The sequence below is a fragment of the Rhinopithecus bieti genome, unplaced genomic scaffold, assembly GCF_001698545.2.
Source record: "Rhinopithecus bieti isolate Rb0 unplaced genomic scaffold, ASM169854v2 scaffold_1070, whole genome shotgun sequence".
Taxonomy (NCBI): Eukaryota; Metazoa; Chordata; class Mammalia; order Primates; family Cercopithecidae; genus Rhinopithecus; species Rhinopithecus bieti.
In genome coordinates, this window is record NW_016803844.1 from 2,152,156 (window position 1) to 2,163,140 (window position 10,985).

General features: G+C 34.5%; 1 protein-coding gene across 1 annotated transcript in view; it reads right to left on the reverse strand.

The window, feature by feature from the left end:
* Nucleotides 1-10,985, reverse strand: part of CNTN1 (contactin 1) — a 282,041-nt gene that overhangs the window by 75,597 nt on the left and 195,459 nt on the right.

The window sequence follows — 10,985 nt, forward strand, 5'->3', positions numbered from 1 at the left end:
TGGATTAAGAAAATGTGGCACATATACACCATGGAATACTATGCAGCCATAAAAAAGGATGAGTTTGTGTCCTTTGTAGGGACATGGATGCAGCTGGAAATCATCATTCTCAGCAAACTATCACAAGAACAGAAAACCAAACACCGCATGTTCTCACTCATAGGTGGGAACTGAACAATGAGATCACTTGGACTCGGGAAGGGGAACATCACACACCAGGGCCTATCATGGCGGGGTTGGGGGTGGGGAGGAGGGATCGCATGGGAGTTATACCTGATGTAAATGACGAGTTGATGGGTGCTGACGAGTGATGGGTGCAGCACACCAACATGGCACAAGTATCCATATGTAACAAACCTGCACGTTATGCACATGTACCCTAGAACTTAAAGTATAATAATAATAATAATAAAAGAAACAATCTCTTAGACCACAGCAAAATCAAATTAGAAATCAAGAATGAAATTCACTCAAAACCATACAATCCCATGAAAATTGAATAACTGCTCCTGAAAGATATTTGGGTAAATAATAAAATTAAAGCAGAAATCAAGAAGATATTTGAAACTAATGAGACCAGAGATACAACATACCAGAATCTCTGGGACACAGCTAAGGCAGGGTTAAGAGGAAAATTCATAGCACTAAATGCCCAACCAAAAAGTTAGATCTCACGTTAACAACCTAAAATCACAACTAAAAAAAACTAGAGAACCAAGAGCAAAAAAATCCCAAAGCTAGCAGAAGACAAGAAGTAACCAAAGTCATAGCTCAACTGAAGAAGTTTGAGACACAAAAGTTCATTCAAAAGATTAACAAATCTAGGAACTGGTGCTTTGAAAAAAATAGACTGCTAACTAGACTAATGAATAAAAGAGAGAGGATTCAAATAAACTCTTATCAGAAATGACAAGGAGGGATGTTACCACTTAACCCATAGAAATATAAGAAACGACCAGAGGCTATTATGAACACCTCTATACACATAAACTAGAAAATCTTGAAGAAGTGGATAAATTCCTGGATACATATACTCTACCAAGACTAAACAAGGAAGAAATTGAACCCCTGAACAGACCAATAATGAACTCTAAAATTGAGTTAGTAATAAATAGCCAACTAACCAAAAAAAAAAGCCCAAGCCCAGCACCAGATGGATTCACGGCTGAATTCTACCAAATGTACAAACAAGAGCTAGTACCATTCCTGCTGAAACTATTCTAAAAAATTGAGGAGGAGGAACTCCTCCTTAACTTATTCTATAAGTTGAGCATCATCCTGATACCAAAACCTGACAGAAATACAACAAAAAAGAAACCTTCAGGCCAGTATCCTTGATGAACATCAATGAAAAAATCTTCAACAAAATAACTGGCAAACCAAATCCAGCAGCACATCAAAAAGCTCATCCCGCGCAATCAAGTAGACTTTATCCCTGGGATGCAAGGCTTGTTTAACATGTGCAAATCCACAAATGTGGTTCATCACATAAATAGAAAAACAGAAACCACGTGATTAAATCAATAGACACAGAAAAAGCTTTTGATAAATTGCAACACCACTTCATGTAAAAACTGTCAATATACTAGGTATTGAAGGAACATACCTCAAAATAATAGCAGTACCTATGACAAACCCAGAGCCAACATCATACTGAATGGGCAAAAGCTGGAATCATACACCTTGAAAACTGGCACAAGGCAAGGATACCATCTCTCACCTCTCAGTTAACACAGTATTGGAAGTCCTAGCCAGGGTAATCAGGCAAGAGAAAGAAATAAAGGACATACAAATAGGAAGAGAAGATGTCAAGCCACATCAGTTTGCAGATGACATGATCCTATATCTAGAAAACCCTATAGTCTTGGCCCAAAAGCTTCTTAAGCTGATAAACACCTTCATCAAATCTCAAGATACCGAATCAATGAGGGAAAATCTCTAGCATTCCTGTACACCAATAACAGTCATGCCAAGAGCCAAATGAGGAATGCAATTCAATTTATAATTGCCACAAAAAGAATAAAATACCTAGGAATGCAGACAACTAGGGAGATGAAGATCTCTACAAGGAGAACTCTAAACCACTGCTCAGAGAAATCAGAGATGATACAAATGGAAAAGCATTCCATGCTCATGGGTAGAAAGCATCAATATAATAAAAATGGCCATCCTGCCCAAAGCAATTTATAGATTCAATGCTATTCCTATCAAATTACCATTGAAATTCTTCACAGAACTAGAAAAGACTTTTAAGATTCACATGGAACCAAAAAAAAGAAAGAGAGAGCCCAAATAACCAAAGCAACCCCCTAAGTAAAAAGAACAAAGCTGGAAGCATCCAACTACCTGATTTTAAACTATTCTACAGGGCTACAGTAATCAAAACAACATGGTACTGATATTCAAAAACAGACACATAGACCAATGAAACATAATAGAAAACCCAGAAATAAGACCACATACTTACAACTATGTGATTTTTTACAAAGCTGACAAAAACAAGCAGTGGGGATAGGACGCCATATTCAGTAAATGGTGGTGGAATAACTGGTAAGCCATATGCAGAAGATTGAAATTGGACTCTTTCCTTATACCTTATATGAAAATGCACTCAAGATGGATTAAAGACATAAATATAAAACCTCAAACTATAAAAACTGGAGGACAACTTAGGCAATACCATTCAGGACATAGGAATGGGCAAAGATTTCATGACGAAGATGCCAAAAGCAATTGTAACAATAGCAAAAATTGACAAATTGGACCTAATTAAAGAGCTTCTGCACAGCAAAGGAAACTACAACAGAGTGAACAGACAACCTATGGAAAGGGAAAAGATTTTTGCAAACTATGCATCTGACAAAAATCTAATATCCAGCAGCTATAAGGAACTTAAACAAATTTACAAGAATAAAACAATCCCATTAAAAGTGGGCAAAGGTCATGAACAGACATTTTCAAAAGAAGACACACATCTGGCCAACAATCATATGAGAAAAGCTTCACATAATGATCATTAGAGAAAGACAAAACCATAATGGGATACCATCTCACATTAGTCAGAATGGATATTATTAAAAAGTCAAAAAATAACAGATATTGGCAAAGTTGTGGAGAAAAAGGGAACACTTTCACGCTGTTGTAGAAAACAGTGTGTCAATTCCTCAAAGACCTAAAAACAGAAATACCATTCGACCTAGCATTCCCATTACTAAGTATATACCCAAAGGAATGCAAATTGTTGTATTATAAAGACCCATGCATAGTATTCATTGCAGAACTATTCACAATAGCAATTACATGGAATCAACCTAAATGCCCCTCAGTGATAGACTGCATAAAGAAAATGTGGTACATATGTACCATGGAATACTATGCAGCCATAAAAAAGAACAAGACCGGCCGGGCGCAGTGCTCATGCAGCCTGTAATCCACCACTTTGGGAGGCCGAGGTGGGCGGATCACAAGGTCATGGAGATCGAGACCCATCCTGGCTAACACGGTGGAAACCCCGTCCCTCCTACTAAAAAATACAAAAATACTAGCCGGGCGAGGTGGTGGCGCCTGTAGTCCCAGCTACCTTGGGAGGCGAGCAGGAGAATGGCGTGAGCCCGGAGGCGGAGCTTGCAAGTGGCTGAGATCTGGCCAGTGCACTCCAGCTTGGGTGACAGAGCGAGACTACCGTCCAAAAAAAAAAAAAAAAAAAAAAAGAACAAGACCATGTACTTTGCAGGAACATGGATGGAACAGGAAGTCATTATCCTTAGCAAATTAGTGCAAGAACAGAAAACCAAATACTGCGTGTTCTCACTTATAAGTGGGGGCTAAATGATGAGAACACATAGACACATAGAGGGGAACAACATACACTGGGGCCTATTGAAGAGTGGAGGGTAGAAGGAGGGAGAGAATCAGGAAAAACAACTAATGGGTACTATGCTTAATACCTAGTTAACAAAATAATCTGTACAACTAACACCCATGACAGAAGTTTATCTTATATAACAAACCTGCACATGTACCTCTTAACTTAAAATAAAACTTAAAAAAAAAAAAACTATATGATTATTTTGTTTACCCATAGAGAAATTATTAATAATGTGAAGTTTGAGCTATTTTATTTTACTATTCAAGTGTCATCACATGGCTGTTAGAAAATGAAACTGAATACACAGGGTTAAAAAATAAATAATTTATAGCACTTAGATAGAATATATATTAAGAGCTGGAATATTAAAATAACTTCTAGGAACACTTTTACCCCTATAACTCATATTCTGAAGTTAAAACTTTTCATGCTATAGGAAAACAAAAAGTATGTTGTCTTATAATCAAACAATAAGGGTGTTTAAGTACAAGTATAGTAGTCACGGGCAAATAATTTCAAAAATAACTCTAAAATATTATACTGCAATTTGTCGAATCAAATATTGCCTTCCTTAGGACAAGTATTATTTGTTAAAGCATTTTACTGAAATGCTTTTCATTATAATCATTATTAGCCTTTTATTTGGAACAGACCTAAAATGGAGTATGTTTAAATTAGATTATCTATTTCCATTTTATCATTTTTTTTAAGCACTTTATGATATATTTTCAAGATTGATTTGGTCTTCAAAGATCTATTGAGTTCAATCCGCGGAAAATGGGACATAAACAAAAGCACAGAAGAGGCCAGGCACAGCGGCTGATGCCTGTAATCCAGCACTTGGGAAGGCCGAGGCGGGTGGATCTTGAGGTCAGGAGATTGAGACCATCCTGGCTAACACAGTGAAATCCATCTCTACTAAAAATACAAAAACAAAATTAGCTGGGCTTGGTGGTGGGCACCTGTAGTCCCAGCTACTTGGGAGACTGAGGCAGGAGAATGGCGTGAACCTGGGAAGCAGAGCTTGCAGTGAACTGAGATCGCGCTACCGCACTCCAGCCTGGGCGACAGAGCTAGACCCTGTCTCAAACAAAACAAAACAAAACACACACGCAGAACGGTAACTGTTTCTCTTAATACAGTGTTTTTATATCTTACTTGGATGATTGACTTAATTTCTCTCATTTAGCTTTGAATGTTCAATTGTAGCCTTAGCATATTAAAAAAGTTTTTCACAAGTGGAATTGACACATAACCTACATATTTAACATGAATCTGAGAATAGAGGAGTTAAGTGCTCTCTTTGCACTCAGCCCAGCAGAAATGGGGACTTGGCCAAAGAGTGATTTGTTTCAGGGAAGTAAATCACCCTAAGCACAAGGAAGCTTAAGTTTAGACTCCATTGCACTTAAGAGAAAACAAACTAGACATTCTTTACACAATAAACCATTAAAAGAATGTAAACTATTATTCAGAAAATTATTGAATTATTAGTCATTTATTAACAACATGTATAATTTTACTGTGAAAGTTTAAAATAGTGAGGTGCTTTAACTTGTCCTTTTGTCTTAATTTCTGTTTAATAGTAATTCCCTTATGATGCTTATAAGAGTGCTTCTGTATTTCAGTCATAGATTTAAAAGAAAATCAAGCCAATGCCATGACTATTCTTTCCCACGAAAAGAAATTAATGCTGCCAAGTTTCCTTTCAGATCTGAATGCTTAAGTAATTTGCATATAAGTATCTCTTTGGGCTTTGATGTTTTATTTAACAATGTACAAATTAGCTTGTGACAAATCTTAAATTATAAAAATTATAAAGTATATGAAGATAAGCTTTTGATTCAAAACATATTGACTACTTTAATTCTTGTTAATTATTACTTTAACTTATACAGTCATTTTTACAGATGAAACGTTAACCATGAAACTTTTTTCTTTGACTTGCACCAAAATTTCACGGTTATGTAAGATTCAACATGGTTATGTAAACAGTGCTCTAGTCTGGAAAACCAAAAGGATTGAAGTCTAACACCTGCCTTAATTTTATAGTTATACATACATTCTTTTTTTTATTATACTTTAAACACTTAAGTATATAATTCTAAAGAGCTATTAATAAAATCAAATGAACTATATAATATTTTAACATTAAAATGGGAATAGTTCTTTGCAACTCTTATGAGCGCTTGCTCTGATAGAGGAGTAGATTGCTAACATCCCTAATATAATCTACCATATTAAAATGATGTTCCCATTGTAGGTTAAAAGGATGGAGGGTCACAGATAGTTATGTCTTATCAGATAGAAACTGTAGGTTTGCTTATTGTTATAGGCCTTGTTTTCAAACAAGAAATTTAAATAGGTGAAGCAGAGTGAGTTTTTAATTGCACAAAGAAATGATAATCTAAGAATAGGTCAGTTGGGGAATATGTTTGGATGGGCAGAAAAGAATTCTTTACATTAAAATTATAATTATCCACAGTAAAATCCTTATGAAGAATCCAAACCAATTACAGACTATTTGTTTAAATTAAGTTAAAAAATGAACACTTTCTACTTTCCTCAGTATATGGACAATAGCATCAAATATATATGTTAAACTTGTTTTCAATCATCAAAACACAATGTATTTGGCAATAGATTCTTCTAAATGATAATTTGCAAATCTACTGTCACCTTAATCACTCCTTTTTTTTCTTCATCCTCAATTAAATTCCAATAGCCCCAATCATCTTACCCTCCTGGTTTCTCCTTTTTATCTTTAACAAATATTTCAGTGTGTTAAATATAAAAGTTTGCTGAATGAATGAATGATCTCAGCTTAATAACAGACACATCTAGAACTTAGAAGTTATTTTCATATACTACATCTAACTGGATACCCAGATCAGCACTTTGAAGTACGTTAATGGAGAATTGGCATTATCCCCTCTTAATAGGAAAGGCAAATGAATCCTGAATACACTAATTAACTTGCCCAGGTTACACTGCTCACATGTGGAGAAGCTGCTCTCTTTAATTCAGGTCTTCAGATGGCTTAAACATCTATCCCCTTTGCTTCTTTTAAAAAAGTTTTATTTAATTATTAATGACAGCAACTAACATCAAATAGTACCTTACCAGCCATAAAATATTTTTTTATTTCTATTATTCTCCTTTATCAAATATGTGTAAAAAAGAGAAAGAAGAAAGAACGAGAAAGAATACTAAATGAAAGAACAACAGACCTTCATTAGGCATGAAATCAAGGCTATATACATAATATGAAAGTGTTGTTTCTGGTTTTATTCCTTTTTCTCTTTCCTTCCTTTGACTGGCTTGATCTGGCTAATAAACAAAGCTGTTAAAAGAAAGCTGAATGTACCATTTTAGGATGTGGACTCACCAACTGCACCTGCAGAGCTATTAGCTATGGGGGCATATCTTACAATGACACATTATTTCAAAGGATACTTTTGTTATCTCTTTTCTATAGTCAAAATTAAATTGGTTAAAATGAATTACAAATCCATCTTCTAATTTTTCATTTGGGAGCATCCATTTTATAATGCACTTATCTGAATCTAAAGAATGCACCCAAGTGTGCACTGAGATCTTAATATTAAATAATTGGACAGATAAGGGCATGTGTGGCATTGGATAATGTCATGTCTTTCAATCAGCATAATGAAGCTGGGGACCAACCTTTCCATCAAATGGGAACCAGTCTTTGTCCCACATAACATAAGCTGGCATCTCTTAGAGAGTTGATATAATGGTACATGACAAAACAAACATCCCTCATTTAGAAAGTATTTTATTTTCTTATATAAATGAAAATGTAAATGTCCAATTTTATGCATATTCAATTTTAATAGAGCAAGTAAACGGCAAAACAGAGAAATTCTTTTGAATTATATCAAATACATAAAATGATTTTTAAAAGATGATTGAAAATTACATAAAATTATATGACCTTTCTTCTATGCTTATAAAAATTGGAAATGTATTGCTCAATGGGTAATCCATTACAAAGTAGACAGGAGACCATATTTTCTTGTAAGTATATTAAATTTTTAAAGGAAATTTAATAGCACAATAAATAAATTTTATTGAGAAAATACTATGCATCGTAGTGCTATCTGCTTTCCTAATATGTTTGTAAACATAAAAATCATCCCTTAGAATAAATGATTCCCACTTAGAAATGAGAAAAGTGAGGCTCAGCCAGACCCAGTGGCTCATGCCTATAATTCCAGCACTTTGGGAGACCAAGGCGGATGGATTGCATCAGCCCAGGAGTTAAAGACCAGCTGGGCGACATGCAGAAACTCTGTCTCTACCAAAAACACACAGAAGAGCTGGGCGTGGTGACAAGCCCGTGGAGTCCCAGCTACTAGGATGGCTGAGGCAGGAGGACAGCTTGAGACCAGGAGGTCGAGGCTGCAGTGAGCTGTGATTGTGCCACTGCACTCCAAAAACAGAGCCACTGAACTGTCAAAAAAAAAAAAAAAAAAAAAAAAAGTGAGGCTCAGAGGTTAAGTAATGTGCCTCACATTACAGAGCTTTTAGATAATAATGCCAGCATTCCACCAAAGAATCAGTGGCCCGGAGCCACAATACGGCCCACTGTCTTCAGAAAGTGGTTTAGGAGCAAAGCCTTTAGAATGAGAAACACCTAGATTTGAATTCCAGCTCTGTTTCACATTAGCTGGGTGTAATCTTAACTTCCTCATCTGTTTCATAAAGTTATTGTGGGAATTAAGCAATGCAAACAGTGAACTAGGCACTATGTCTGATGATATACTGCAAATGTGTAAACTATAGTAATGAGTTTATTAATCAAAGATCTCAAAATATTTTCTGATGATGGATTAACAAATGTGTTAGAAGTTACAGAATTATTATTTTTTTTTTTTACAATTGAGAAGAATGAATCAACTCATATCACTACAAGGTTGTATCTTACTCTGTGAATAGGTGTGTTTGCTTTTGGACTTGGCTCTGATGGCTTGTAAGGGAAGTTATTTTGTAAGCACATCAGATAGGGAACTAAGTCCTTAACAAAATACCATCTGAGAAAGTATAATGTAAGAGGTGATGCCTAAAGAAGGTGATAACAAAAATAAGTTGGTTTAAAGTAACAACTGTGCCAAAATTTTAGGTTTGATATTACTTGGAAACAATTTTTTCCTAACATTTAAGGATAAGAAGACATCATGGTAAATACTCTTCAGAGTTACATACAAAGCACTGATAGTGAGCACATCACTTCTAGATATGATCTAAATTATACATTATATTCAGAAATTTAGGTATGAAAGAATTAGATTGAATCTCTCAGACATTGTTTTTGATGTTATTATTCTTAAAAAATATTTAATGTTGTCACTTCTACTTTGAGATTAAAAAATAATTTAAGACAGATCTTATGGTAATCATGTCTAGATGATGAGCCTATATATTGTAAATAAATCATTTTCTGAGATAAATAATAAAGGTAATATTGGCAACAAAATTCCAAAAAAGGAGGGAGGCCTACATCTATTACCAGTGCCAAAGAAAGTATCCTTTCTCTCTGACAATTTTTACTTAAAATAATGGTGTTCAGCTAAGACTTAGGTCAGATTGTATTAGTCAAGAGATCACAGAAAATTAATTAAACTACATGATTAAAGGTCTATATTTGAGATAGGTAGGTAAAAATAATTTACCCAAGATAAGTTTGTTTAGACCAATTTAATCACTTGGTATTTTTCTGCAATTTTAATGAATGCTTGTTAAATCAAATACATGATCTGTCAGTATAAAATTACATAGGTAAACCACCAGTGGGATCATGCCCCAGTTTCTTTTCTTTTGTTTTAAAGAAAGAGCAGCAATGTTCAGTCCATAATACAGAAGCCTCTATTACAAACATAGGCAGCTCTAGGGAATAATGATATAAACCAAACACAGGAATCCTGGCTATGTGGTATCTGTCTCCTATAAAGCTTCATCTTAGATTACCTACATATCCTGATGAAATTTCTGTGAGGTAGAGAAAAGCAAACACTAGTGTTCATTTTGTAGGTGGATACGCTAAAACAAAAAATTTACTGTTTAGGTCATATCTAGTATCACAGTTAAGGATGAAATCTAAGTTTCTATTAGAACTCTAATAAAGATTCATATAAATAGATGTGTTTCTAGAATCCTGCTTGAGAAGCCGACTTTGAGAAAGCTCAATGTATGAGAACAGCTGTCAGATCGAAATTTGAATTCTGAATCTTGCAATTAGTCATATTAACTTAGATAAACTATTTAGTGTCTCTGAGTCTATTGCCCATTAATGAACATAAGCATAGGACTACCTATGTCAAAACGTTATTATGAGGATTAAATGAAATGGATGTGAAAGTACTGAACACAGACAAGGTATTTTACTGCTTTGACCCCTTAATTTCAGAATTACCATTTTTATCTAATAAATTACATTAAATTACATGAAACTTTAAGAGATAATTTACTTATGGCAGTGCCTGTGAATTACTTGGCTTTTCAAAATAAAGACATTAGAACTCATAATTATATTTAGAAGTTAGGCCAAGGAACTGAGGCAAGCAGAAATGTAGAGAAGTGATATTAAGAGATCACAGTAGCATTTTAATGGAACTCTGTCATTCATTTAAAATCTTCTCTACACCATCTAAAACAGTGAAGTTTGGCAAGGCCTAGTCAAATGAGCTCAGAGAGGCTACATTTTATTTTTGATACAGGGAATAATAAAAGAAGAGCTATCATTAGAATCAGAACAACATTTTTCCTTAGTAATACAGGGGAGAAGGAAAAAATAAGAGTATTTCCTGCACTAAAGGCTATTTAATTGCAGTTAGTATTTACCATAAAATATCCACCGTCTTGGCCATTCAGTTACAAATGAGTTTGAGAGAGACACAAAATTATGAAACTTCTAAATCATGAAACTTGTTTAATAAAGCAAGAGTCTGCCTAGTTAAGATTCAGAATTTACATTAAAGTTTATAATCTAAATACTTACGTCATTCCAATGGTCTCCAGTGGCATTTTCAGTAGTCCCTATTTACCTCTTCCTCTATACTAGTTATGTAAAAAATTCTTTTTTTTTTTTTTTTTT